The 14,289-nt window shown below is 45.1% G+C and overlaps 1 protein-coding gene across 1 annotated transcript in view; it reads right to left on the bottom strand.

Moving 5' to 3' along the window:
• DLGAP4 (DLG associated protein 4) overlaps positions 1-13,705 on the bottom strand; it is a 309,694-nt gene extending 295,989 nt beyond the window's left edge. The window contains exon 1 of the mRNA XM_073606515.1: positions 13,375-13,705. The gene's annotated coding sequence lies outside the window, so the exon portion shown is untranslated. The remainder of the gene's footprint in view (positions 1-13,374) is intronic.
• Between the last annotated feature and the right edge of the window lie 584 nt (positions 13,706-14,289).

Here is a 14,289-nt window from a genome sequence, read left to right as displayed (position 1 = left end):
GTAGTTATTTTAATAAAAAAAACATCTAATTACCTTTTCCCTAACCGATATACAGCTGTGACATGACCCAGCACTTTCCCAGCCTGTCTGCAGGGAAGCATAAGCAACAGGAGCCTTTAGTCCTCTACTGCTGGTCACATGTTCAAAAAAAAAAAAAAACAGCCTTTGGAATACAGAGTAAAAATAAATAATTACTATCAATAAACTGTTTTAAATTGTTATACATATATATATTTGTAATCAGATCTTTATTATTTTTTGGCAATAAAATGGTGTGGGTAGATTTCTGCCATTCACAGGCTGTGTCACGCCCCTCCAGTCTGTATCTCAGAATAAGAGGAAGGTGAAGCCTCCAATAATCTACATGTAATATCCCATCTCCATTGTGTTTAGCTGATCAGTGGGCATGGAGGAGGAGGGAGAGAGGGAGTAGGCTGTCATTACTATTGTGCATATGCTCATTTGTGTGACTCTATAGTCACAAAGGCTGCTCAGGGTGAAAATACTCAGGGTAGAAAATACACTGCCAACTGAGCATGTGCAGAGTTGCCACCACAGCTGCAAAATCCCTAGATGAATTGGGGACAAGAACAGAAGGTAGAGATAGAGAAAGGCATGATTAGCCAGGTTTTTTTTTTTTTTTTGCAGAATACAGAAAACGAATCTCATAGTGACTGAGTATGAACAGCATGTAATACACCATTTTTAACAGTTTTTTTATGATGTGGGTTTAGTGACACTTTAAAGAAACATATCAAGGAGATCAGTTTGGAGAAAAAAATCTCATCAACGCGTTTCAATATTTTAAAAGCTTTGTTTCTGTATATAATTTGAAATAAAGTTTGTACATGACACAGCCATATTGGTTCTGCTTTCCACTCAGCAGTGATACATAAAGGCTTTGTTTTATTGCTACTTCTTACAATACAAGTTGATGAGTCCGCTGACTCATTGCAATAATGCACTCCCTGTATGGCTGATATTGTAAAAGCTGTTAAGAGAGAAGGAGTGATTATATTAAGCCACTGAGTGTTCCCTCTAGTGGCTAATCTAGAAATCTCAAAATTTAGGGCAAACTTGTAAACAAATGTAAGTCATGTAAAAATGAATTTACTGTTACCACTGAAAACATTATGCTATACTTTCCCTTCAGGCCACATTCAAACCTGTGAATGAGCCCAACCAGCGGCAGCTGGCACTCAGTTTTTTTTGGGGGGTGGCAAACCTGGCCCCCTCACTAGCCATACCCTCCATCGAACGATGGATTGCTCGCTCGTCGCCCACCAGGCCGCCCACCAACCCCGGCTATTACCCCACTGTTACCCCATCCAGGTTGCAGCTTTGGCGACTTCCCCCCCTGCATCTCCTCCCGAGTCCCGGCGGTCGCTTCTCCACCTGCTTCCTGATTGGCCAGGAGGAGAAGCAGGAAGACATTAGCTAATATTTGCTCGCTAATGTCACACAAGTGTGTGCGCTCGGGGCGCAGTGCTTTGCGCCCCAAGCCCCCCCCTTTTTGAAGCCAATTAGAGCCTCTGTCTCTAATCATGTGTTTAAAATAAAAAAAACGTATTGAAATCCATGCATCCGGTGCCAATTACATAAAAGAACCCCTGCGGGAGGGGAGTCCCATTGGAAGCAATGTCTGGACTGTCTGCGTCCAGGACTGATCACTCTACTGACTACATGTGATCAACCGCAATCAGCCGCTTTCAATGGGGCTGCCTCCTGCAGCCAATCGCTGGGAAACCCCCCCGCAGCGGTTCTCGCATGTAATCGGTGTTGGGCCCATTCGCAGGTATGAATGCAGTCTTAAAGTCAAATTAAAGGGATTTTTTTTTTTTATTTTTTAAAACTAACAAGCATGTTATACTTACCTGCTCTGTGCAGTAGTTTTGCACAGAGCAGCCCAGATCCTCCTCTTTGCGGGTCCCCCGCCGGTGCTCCTGGTTCCTCCACTTCTCCGAGTGACCCCAGAGCAAACTGCTTACTCTGGGGTCACTCTTACGTGCTCACTTCCGAGCCCCATTCTGTTTGTCCATAAGACACCCAGAACGGAACTCGGCCCCCTCCCTCTCCCTCCTCACTGGCTGCGAGCTGTGATTGAGCTGTGATTGCCAATCAGGTGGCAGAGGCCCGGGAGAGCAGTCGCTCTATCTAACGATCCTGCCAGTAACGCACTTTAAGGTTGATTTACTAAAACTGCAGAATGTAAAATCTGGTACAGCTCTGCATGGAAACCTATCAGCCTCCAGGTTTTTTTGTCAAAACTTAAAGTGTTACTAAACCCACAACAGTAAAATCAATATTTATATGCAGTAAAGCATGTTTGTTATACTCACTGTGGAACCTAAGGCGTTAATCCTCTGCATTGTGTAAATAGGCAGTTTGATCCTGTCTTCTCTGATCCTCACCTTCTTCCACTGTCCCCAATCTCCTGATAGTACAGAGCCTTGGGGGCACTCTGCACATGCTCAGTTTGTGTATTGCTAGAGAGTTTTTTTTTTCTTTTAAGGTGAATGTGATCAGCACAGGTCAAATCAGCACTGTCTAGACAGAGGGTCAGGAGTCCTGCAGCCTCATAGAACAGTCAAAGCAGAATGAAAGCTCCTCCTACAAGCTTTAACCAGACAGTGATAGAAGTCACAAGACTGCTATATACAGCTGATGAGAAAAAAGTATTTAGCGGTTTATATTTACTAAAATAAGTGCATTTCCATGTTCTGTGTACTGTAGGAGACCAGATATAGTGAACAGGGACGCCCCGTCCATTAACCTCCCTGGCGGTATTCCCGAGCGTGGCTTGGGGTGAATTTTCAGTACCAAGAGAGGTAACCCCCGAGCCACACTCGGGACTGCATCGCAGTATCCTGGTACAGGTTACTTACCTTGTCCCCAGGATCCTGCGATGTCCCCCCGCTGTATCCTCCACCCGATTCATCAATGATCCAGGCTCTGTTCCCTGCGAGCGTTGCGATGCATGGAAGAGGAGCCCGGCGGCAAATTCAAAAAAGTACACAAAACATAACACATACAATACACTGTAATCTGTAAGATTACATTACTATTTTAACCACTTCAATACTGGGCACTTAGACACCTTCCTGCCCAGACCAATTTTCAGCTTTCAGTGCTGTCGCAGTTTGAATGACAATTGCGTGGTCATGCTGCACTGTACCCAAACTAAATTTTTATTATTTTGTTCCCACAAATAGAGCTTTCTTTTGGTGGTATTTGATCACCTCTGCGGTTTTTATTTTTTGCTAAACAAATAAAAAAAGACCGAAAATTTTGAAAAAAATAAAAGTTTTGCTTTTGTTTCTGTTAAAAAAAAATGTAAATAACTAAGTTTTCTCTTTCACTGATGGGCACTGATAAGGTGGCACTGACAGGCACTGATACGGCAGCACCGATGAGGTGGCACCAATGAACGGGCACTGACGGGCACTGACGATGGGCACTGATATGTGGCACTGATGGGCACTGGTAGGTGGCACTCATATGCAGCACTGATGGGCATTGATAGGCGGCACTGATGGGCACTGATGGGTGGCACTGGTTGGCACTGATGGGCACTGATAGGCGACACTGATGGGCAATGAAAGGCAGCACTGCTGGGCACTGATAGGGTGGCGCTGATAGGCGGCACTGATAGGCGGCACTGCTGGGCACTGATAGGCGGCACTGATGGGCAATGAAAGGTGGCACTGCTGGGCAATGAAAGGTGGCACTGCTGGGCAGCACTGATAGGCGGCACTGCTGGGCACTGATAGGCGGCACTGATGGGCACTGATACGTGGCACTGATGGACACTGATACGCGGCACTGATATGAGGCGCTGATGGGCATCCCTGGTGGCACTGGCAGTGGTAGGCATTGAAGTGGGCACTGATTGGCAGCTGCCTGGGCACAGATTGGCAGCTGCCTGGGCACACAGTGGCATTTCCCTGGGGGTCTAGGGGCATACCTGGTGGTCCAGTGTGGATCGCTTCCCTGGTGGTCCTGGGCAGCTTCCCTGGTGGTCCTGGGTAGGATCCGAGGGGGGGCTGTGCTGATAAACAATCAGCACAGACCCCCCCTGTCAGGAGAGCAGCCGATCGGCTCTCCTCTACTTGCGTCTGTCAGACGCGAGTGAGGAAAAGCCGATCACCGGCTCTTTCGATTTACATCGTGATCAGCCTTGATTGGACACGGCTGATCATGTGGTAAAGAGTCTCCGTCGGAGACTCTTTACCTAGATCGGTGTTGCAGGGTGTCAGACTGACACCCCGCAACAATGATCGCCGCGATGTGCGCCCCCTGGGGGCGCGCAGCGGCTCGATATTCCTGATCACGTCATATGACGTCCGGTCAGGAATATCAAACCACTTTGCCGCCGTCATTTGGCAATAGGGCGGGCGGCAAGTGGTTAAACCAAGTCCCTAGTGCTTTGTCCAGTGCCCTGCCTGCACTTTTATATAATATATACCAATTTTTTCTGCCTGGAAACTTGAGAACGTCCATGGCATCCAAACAGCGTCCCTCTACGTCAAAAGCGGTTTTAGACCAGCTAGAAAACAGCGATAGTGAATTAGAATCACTTCCAAAATTGAGCGATAGTGATTTGAGGGGAAATCCGTCATCAGACACTGAAAGTGACGACAGCGATGATTCTGCGACTGAGCAAATTTCAGTGTTTTTGATTTGATTACATTATTGAATAAAATGTATTATTATTATATTATTATTTTTTATAATTACTTATAGTTATGTATTATATTATAATTTATGATTTAGTGTTTCATTATTTATCATACCCGGGATGTCTACTAGACTCTTGTTCGGACAGATTTAAATGAGCTATTACTAAGAATAACAGGCCTACAACATAAAACGCCAAATTTCCATGCAAAACAATGTACCGCTTTGACAATCAAATATCTGACATAATCATACCGCAAGGGTGGTTAATGGCGCACGGGCACCGCCCCCCTATCCAAGCGTCCGGCCCCTTTCAGGACGCCGGATGCATGGATTCGAATGGGGGGGGTGTTTTTTGAAGCACCTCATTAGAGCCAGAGGCTCTAATAGGCTTTGAAAAAGAGTGGGCTTGGGGTGCAAAGAATTCAAACCGAGCCCACCCAGGTGTGTTACAATAGCGAATGAATATTCGCTATTGTAACACTGATCCTCCTCCCGGCCAATCAGGAAGCGGATCCTATTGGACGCCTAGGAGGAGGGGAGGAGACGCACGGCGGAAGCCGCCATAATGGAGGAGAGGACACAGGAGCCGCAAAGAATGCAAACCGAGCCCACCCAGGTGTGTTACAATAGCGAATGAATATTCGCTATTGTAACACTGATCCTCCTCCCAGCCAATCGGGAAGCGGACCCTATTGGATGCCTAGGAGACGCACGGCGGAAGCCGCCATGATGGAGGAGAGGACACAGGAGTGGCTGCCCGCCACCTGCCACCTAGATGGGGTAAGTTCCGGATCGACCAGCAGGCAGCAAGCGGGGTGATGTGCCATTGGCCACTCAGGGGTGGCGGGGGGTATATGTTTGCTGTCCCCTCCCCCAAAAAAAAAAACACCAGCCGCCACTGATAGTGAATGCAGGGTCCTGGGTTTAGTAACACTTTAATTGAACAAGCTGAAATTAGAAGCTGATTGGCAACATGCACATCTGCACCAGATTTTACACTCTCCAGTTTTAGTAAGACAACCCCTTTCTGTCCTAGGGTGACAAAGCTTTTCACTGTACAGTATCTATGTCAGCATTGTCACCCTAGGACAGGACTACAGAACACTCCCCCCCCTCTCCTCTTTTTCCCAGTAGTGTATTTAGGTTTTGTGTTGCCCTAGGCCTGACTAAACTTGTGTACCCCTTAATTTAAATATGACCCACCCCTTCCTGTCAAGGCCACACCCCTTGCTGTTTAAGACCCGCCCTGAAATTTTCAAGTGGGGACACTAGTTCTGAGGGCCTAGGGGGGGAGGGGGCAATGGGTTCCCTTAATTTGCATAGATTTCCTCTCACTTCCTGTTTGGCTATGGGGCAGGAAGTGAATGGAAATCTCTGCAATGGGACAGGGATGGTAAAAAAATAAACTGACAGGGGCTATAACCCTCCCTTACTCTATCCACAATTAAAAAAAAAGTGTTGCCCATAGTTCTACTTTAAAGTGGAGTTCCACCCACTTTTACAACTCTTCAGCATCCCTCACTAAACTGTGCACTGTAAACAAATTGGATATTTAAAAAAAAAAAATTCTCAGCACCTACTGTATATCTGCTGTATTCATTTTTCACTTCCTCCTCCCTGGCCGCGGCCCATCGCATCATTTCCTGTTTGCAATGCCTTCTGGGGAGGGGCGGCAACTTCCTCTGACACTGCCGTTGCTATGGAAACCTGACCTGAAACCTATTACACTGCTTGTGCTGCACTGCGCATGTGCAAGATCTGCAAGGATGAGATCCAGGAAGAAATACAGTCTGACTTCAGATGCCCACACTTAAGATGGCCACGGCCTGCTGTAAGTTTATAAAATAACAAACTACTGCTATAAACTAACAAAACAGACCTTAGTTTACAGACTAACTTTACTAGAATACATTAAGCTTGTGTATTATATGGGTATTTTTATTTAAAAATTATAATTTCGGCCGGAACACCACTTTAAGCACAAATTTCTGATAACTAGGACTAAGAAGGGTGGCAATGGATTCCGTTATGGGTAAAAATGTCCTTGGCGCTAAAAATGAGTAATAGTGAAAAAGTGTGCAATAAACACAAAAAAATGAATGGAACTGAATATGTGTAGTGATATCTAAAACGATAGCAGCAAAACCAAAAAGTGTTCACATAGCACTTCAATCAAATATTTAAATAAAAGTGATCTTGCGCATTCAAATCTAATCACACATATTGTAGTAATTGGTGTACAATTAAAATTATATCTAATAAATACAACAATGTGGGAATAAATATATATTATGGGTGGAACGGAATCAGAAAAGCAGCAAAAAATGAATGAAATAATCAAATAATCAATCAAGTGTTCCAATTAAGTGCAAAACTAGTGCAAGTTCACAGGGTGTACAACGGGTGATTTGTTCTGCCCTTTCAAGGTGTCTCAGTGTGACAATGACTGGATAGGTCAGACTTCATGTAGATCTTCATGTATAATTGTGCAATCACTTAAGGCTCTCAGAACTCTCACCTTAATATTGTTGGTAAATAAGCGTCATGATATAGTATCTGTTGGTTACGTCACTATAGCCTCCTGGTTGTTCTTCTCCACTAAATAAGGTGTAATTCCATTTCTCTCCACCAATGATATAACTGTCTGCCTAATAAAAGATATATCTCCAGGGCACAGCGGCCCGGTGGGGGAAAGGAGAAGAAAAAACAGAGGGGCTCCGATGGTGTAGTACGTTCATTAAGAGTAGAAATTTATTAAAGATAAAAAAGTGGTCTCTTACATTTAAAATATTTAAAAACAAGCAAGTACAGCAAAAGCGGCGTTCAGAGCGCCTCCTTACTAGATTTCCGGTTACGTCTATGCTCCGCCACTCCTGGAGATATATCTTTTATTAGGCGGACAGTTATATCATTGGTGGAGAGAAATGGAATTACACCTTATTTAGTGGAGAAGAACAACCGGGAGGCTATAGTGACGTAACCAACAGATACTATATCATGACGCTTATTTACCAACAATATTAAGGTGAGAGTTCTGAGAGCCTTAAAGTGCAGTTCCACCCAAAAGTGGAACTTCCACTCATCGGATTCCTCCCCCCCTCCGGTGACACAGTTGGCACCTTTCAGGGGGGAGGGGGGTGCAGATACCTGTATATTACAGGTATTTGCACCCACTTCCGGCATAGATAGCCGCAGAATCTGCGGTTATTTACGCCACTTCCTGTCCCCCCCCTCGCTGTCTGCTGGGAAACACACGGGTCCCAGAGACAGCAGGGACCATCCGTATTGCGCTGCGCGACTCGTGCATGCGCAGTAGGGAACCGGGAAGTGAAGCCGCAAGCCTTCACTTCCTGATTCCCTTACCGAAGATGGAGGCGGCAGCACTCGGGGACCGAGAGACGGTTCGGCCTCGGGTGCCGACATCGCGGGTGCCCTGGACAGGTAAGTGTCCATGTTTTAAAAGTCAGCAGCTGCAGTATTTGTAGCTGCTGACTTAAAAAAAAAAAATTTCGGCGGAGCTCCGCTTTAAGTGATTGCACAATTATACATGAAGATCTACATGAAGTCTGACCTATCCAGTCATTGTCACACTGAGACACCTTGAAAGGGCAGAACAAATCACCCGTTGTACACCCTGTGAACTTGCATTAGTTTTGCACTTAATTGGAACACTTGATTGATTATTTGATTATTTCATTCATTTTTTGCTGCTTTTCTGATCCGTTACACCCATAATATATATTTATTCCCACATTGTTGTATTTATTAGATATAATTTTATTTGTACACCAATTACTACAATATGTGTGATTAGATTTGAATGCGCGAGATCATTTTTATTTAAATAATGGATTCCTTTAATTTGCATAGATTTCCTCTCACTTCCTGTTTGGCTATGGGGCAGGAAGTGAAGGGAAATCTCTGCAATGGGACAGGGATGGTAAAAAAAATAAACTGACAGGAGCTATAACCCTCCCTTACTCTATCCACAATAGAAAAAAAAAGTGTTGCCCATAGTTCTACTTCAAGGACAAATTTCTGATAATTTTATGGAGAGGACTAAGAAGATATAACCCTGCCAATGGTGCAACATGGCACAATGAGGAAGGGTTGTGGTCCGGGATGATAGGACAGTCAAAATTAGAAGCGGCCCCCCCCCACAGTTGCAGCCGCTGTATGGGGGCGCTAGACTGGTGCTACTCTAACAACGCAAGCCGGAGGGGACTCTTTCCGTGCTGCCCCCTGCAAAGTGCTGCCCTAGTCCTGAGCCTTGTCAGCCTTGGCCAGGATACAACGTTGTCTTTTCCATAACATAAGAGGGAGGTATACTGTAGTCCTCAGTGAAAACTGAAGAGAATGCACCCCAGGCAGTTATCACCTTACAAGAGTGCTAGAAAGAGCAACAGGTATTTCTTGCACTTATCAAACAGACATAACAAAACGCATTCTATGGTATATTATGGTATAATATTTATCAGTCCAAAAAGGAGCAAATAAGAGAAGATCATTCCTCAGGGTTTACATACACTGTAATTATTGATGTGCAGGGTGTGCATCTAAAAAAGGGACAGAAAGAAATTCTCAGGAATGAATCATTTACATTTAGATCGAAGAGTTAAGCCACAGGCACTGGTTTACAATTTCTTATTTTGGGGATCTAATCTGTCTTTATTAACTATGTGCTTATTTTGGCTCATTGTCTTGCTGTATTCTCAGTGAGCAGGCCTTTGTATACTCCTGTACAGATTACTAATTCACAGCTCATACTGCTTCATTAATTCATTGATGTCAAACACTGTAAATAAAACGATATAACAGCAACTGCTTTCAGAGTTCTAGCAGAGGTCAGGCTAGTAGTAGAGGATGGCTCGATTAGAGTAAGCTTAGAGAGATGAACAACTAACACGAGGAAACGTTAAAGAGAACGGACTGGAGTCACATAAATAGCAGAGAAAACAGAGCGGTGAGTCAATAACAGGAATAGACAGGAATACATATTAGTTATGGGAAACAAACACTTCAAGGGATTAGGCAGAAAGCCATGGAAGACAAGGAGATAGGTAGATGAGCACTGCTAGGGGAACAGAAAAAAAAAAAGATCAGACAGCGCAAAGGAAAACCAGAGGAGACAACTACGTAGCATATTTCTCATACTTTAACATAATTTCCAGGGACATTGTTGCTGTAACAGTGACTGTATAATAGCTACTATTAATCCTGGTTTAGAAGAGAACGAAGCTCTACAGTCCTTTCACAATGAATTCTAACATATGAAGGATTGCTTTTAAAAGAAAAACCATGGTCTTTGGAAAAGCAAAACTGGGTTTAAAAATCAGGAGCCGTTGATTTCATTAAATATAAAACATTTACCAAAATTTTTGCTAAGCTCTAAGGCATGGGTCGAATTTCGAAAGAATTTTCTTTTGAAAATCTTATCTAAGAATTTTCGTTCGTATTTCGCACCATTAGTGGGCTGGAGTGACAGCCGATTTTCCTGCGGCCATCGAATTTGAGTAATCGGACACAGAAATTTTTTGAAAAACGGACGATTTTCTAATCAACGATGGGAGAATTGTGCGAGAAATGTAAATCGAAAAAGAAATGCGCATGTGCAAGAAAAGAAAATTCCCAGAAAGAAAAGATTCTCATTCTTTTCTGTAGCAAAATGAGGTGAAATTGAAGGCTTGGTTGGTCAAATTTTCGAAATCAGTGGTGGCACCATCGGATCACAAAACGCACAAATTTTCTGATTTTCAAAAGAAAATTCTTTCAAAATTCAACCATGTATGGCCAGCCTAAACCCAGCATCTCCACTATGAAAAACGTTGCGTTGACTTTCACATTTTGGGCTTAAATCTGTCATTTTGAGAAGGAGTAGAAACATTTAGATCTTAAAGAAAACCTGTGGCCAGACTATGGATATTCAAGCATTTACTTTTTCTCAGCCAACAGTAAACAAGCATTAAAACAAGCCCCCCACTGACCTATTTAGCTGCAGGTATTGTGGAGCAGTTCATCCTCAATGTTTACAGCAGAAGAACTGAAGCCGGTGAAGTCGTTCTTGCTGCAAATCAGCTGTTCCTGTTTCTCAACATTTTACCCCAAAGGAATTTTCAGGTCTCGGGGAACCCCTGTTAAAATAAAATCATCAGGGGTCTGTGGGCAGAATGCCCCTTACATTGGTGGTCACTTGGAAAAATGCTCTCTTTACAATGGTGGTCAGAATGGCACCCTTACAGACAGCTGTCGTGAAGCTGGCTCTGAATCCAGAACCATGTAGGCACCGTCAGATGAAAGGTCAATCAGCTACAGTTTAATGAAGCCCTAGCAGCCTCTAGAGATAAAAGGTCAATCAGCCACAGCTCAATGAAACCCAAGCAATCTCAGGAGGAACCTTGGTTGAAAATGGCTGCATTGGAGATGAAAAGGCTCTTACGTCACTGCTGGGGGGGAGGGGGCATGGTGAACTAAGCTGATGAGAGAATGACTTGAAGGACTTCAGGTCTTCTACTTTAAAGTTGTTCTAAAATGCATGAAGGTAAAAAACCTTCAGGGTGCATCTCCTCCCGCAGCCCCCCCCCCCCAATACTTACCTGAGCCCTAAGTGATGTGCACGAGAGCTAAGGCTTTCCCAGGACTCTCTCTCCCGATTGGCTGAGACACAGCAGTGAGAGCCATTGGCCATCAATCACAGCCAGTAAGGCGCTAGCTGGGGGCGGGACTGAGCCACACTCTGTGTGTCCTATAGATACAGAGGCGGCTCGGGAGCCAGCACATACTAGTGCCCCCAGAGCAAGCAGCTTGCTCTAGGGCAGGGGTCTCAAACTGGTGGCCCTCCAGCTGTTGCGAAACTACAAGTCCCATCATGCTTCTGCCTGTGGGAGTCATGATTGTAACTGTCAGCCTTGCAATGCATCATGGTACTTGTAGTTTCGCACCAGTTTGAGACCCCTGCTCTAGGGGGAACTCTGCAAAGGGGAGTGGTCATAAGCGCCACCCAGGGACCCAAGAAGAGAAGGATCAGGGCTGCTCTGTCGAAAACCATTGCACAAAGCAGGTAAGTATGATGTGTTTATTATTTTAAAGATAAAAAAAAAACAAGCCTTTAGAACCACTTTAAATATTTAGGAAGTATATTCTCCACAGTGCCTGCAGCTACAGAGGTCAGTGAGGGCTTGTTTTAAAACACGTTTACTGCCTAATCCTATATGACAGCAAAATATATGTAGCGGCAAAGTGGGTGGGCCTTAACGCCCAGCCTCTGCATAAATGCATCAATGCGTCATTTTAGGGCGCGCTTAACCAGCACCTCCAGAACTGTGACCGAGCTGTCGCAGTGAACTACCCACAATTGGTAAGATTGGCTCCCAATGGTGTTGGTACTGTGCCGCATGATTGGGAGCCCTTCCTACTAGCCTCAGCTGTCATGGCCCAATTAAGGGGCCAGCTACTGGCGCCAGCTACGAGTCAAGAATATGTAAATAATGACCATAGCCTGGCCGACAGGTTCACTTTACATCTTCAAATTCTTTCACAAGTGCCTGACTTCCCAGAGGCACCAGGAACTGGTCATGATGAAAGAGATCAGTGCTCAAAATCCGAGATATCTCCAGGAAGATTTTCTAAGGATAACTCTTCAAATCCTGGAAACCAGGAACATTTGGCAACTATGTCGGTGTGAGAGAGGTTATAAAAAAGTTAGAAGAGAATGCGATGCGATGCACTGGAATGCACAGAGAGGACTGAGTGCTGAAGGTGCACAGAGTACATGGAGCGAAGATGTGCTGCAACAGCCCAAAAAAATTAACCCCTGCCAAACGCACCCACAGGCAGCGGGGAAAGCACTAGCTGGAAAGACATCTGCACCTTAAAACACAAGCACAAGGCTATGAATCAGACATTATTTCTGCATGGAGGCTGAATTAAATCTTCCGATGTACTATATTGTGACATCTCTCTGCCAAGGGGTGTGGTTAGGCTCGATGATGTCAAGATGTAGGAAAAGCATGCCTGGGATCAGCCGTGACATCACAGGATGTGACAAACAGAGGTAAATAAATACAATGAGCTGATCAGGATACATTTGTTGAGAAGGATAAAATGATATTTACCAACAGCAAACCAGGTAGGATGACCGCACAGGCCCGGATCTTTGAAGGCATCGCTTTTATATGTGGAGTGGGGGGGGGGGCACAATCCTGTCTGCTTGCCGGGGCAGATTTTGGGATGCAAATGGTTTGAAGTACCATAATGAATAAGAAAACCAATTACAGCGCATGAGGAATGGACCCATGGGACAAGTGCTGGAATAGCATAACTGACAATCACAAATCCTACCTTGCACAAGATAGCAATTTATCTGTTGACCAAAGGGATACTCATGAGACCCCCCACCCCCGCTGCCGCTGGCCAACAAACAGGTAACTACTGTAAAAAAAGACGCTGCGATTTTAGGAATTACCTGGGCTACAGTCAAAGATGATCCTAGTAGGGCCATCGCTCTGGCAGTTTAAAGGTTAACACTGCCCTCCACCCTATGGGATCCTCAACACCCCTTCTGTTGTCACTATGGCCAGCAAATCTGCTGCATTCTTTGCCAATAACAAGACCCAATGTGCAGCCCCCCCCCCTTCCCCCCCTCCGCCATCCAAAACGCTGCTCCGGCCAAACGTTTCCATGAAAAACAAGTCTTACCTTTACTCCACTGTGCAAGATTGATTGGGGCTCCCGTCACCCCCCTCCGGTGCTCCTTCTTCTATGTCTTCAGGTGGAAACCGGCTTCATAATCCCCCCCCCTTTTCTTTTTCTGTCGCCACCACCACCAACCTCCTTTTCTCCACCTCTCCTCCCCCTCTCCTCCTTCTGCAGCGTTACAAAGGTCTCTGCTCCAGCCCACCCTACAATGATCTTGTCCCCCTTGGATGGTCCCCGCACCCCACCTCCGGTATCCCACTCTGATGGATGATGGAGAGCAGGGATGCTGTGTGTCTGGTGCTGATGCAGGATCTCTGTGCTCTGCCTCCCCACAGAGGAGAAGGAGGGGGATGAGTAGAAGAGCAGGGATGGAATCCTGCGGGGATGGGGATGTAGGACACAGGATCTGGAGCTGTCTGTGTACACACATCCACCAGGCACAGTCTTCTCCTACATGGACACTCATGGAAAGATGGAGATCTGTATACATTACACACAATGGCTGCCCTGCTATAAACCAGCTCCCTCTATGCAGTCACCCTCTTGTATTCTAGGGAATGCATAGCCGGCCCTTGTTGGCCATTAACCAGCATTGTTTAAAGTACAGCCCGTGAACCCTTAGGCTGACCATACACCATACAATCTGATTGGGCAATCTCTGTACAATGTATGGTGGCACATTCGATCAAATGATCCGACCGATATCTCTTCTAATCGATCTATAGTCAACAACCCAATCAACTGATAGTTGGGTTTGATCAATAGTTGGAAGATACAATCGTATACTATCGATCACATCTTGGTTTCCACCATGACCTCACATTATCTGATCCATCGAAATATTATTATTATTATTATTATTAAGGAGGATTTATATAGCGCTGACAGTTTGCTCAGCGCTTTACAACATTAGGG

This window comes from Aquarana catesbeiana, linkage group LG12 (assembly GCF_042186555.1).
Source record: "Aquarana catesbeiana isolate 2022-GZ linkage group LG12, ASM4218655v1, whole genome shotgun sequence".
NCBI lineage: Eukaryota > Metazoa > Chordata > Amphibia > Anura > Ranidae > Aquarana > Aquarana catesbeiana.
This window is presented reverse-complemented; position numbering and strand designations above follow the sequence as displayed.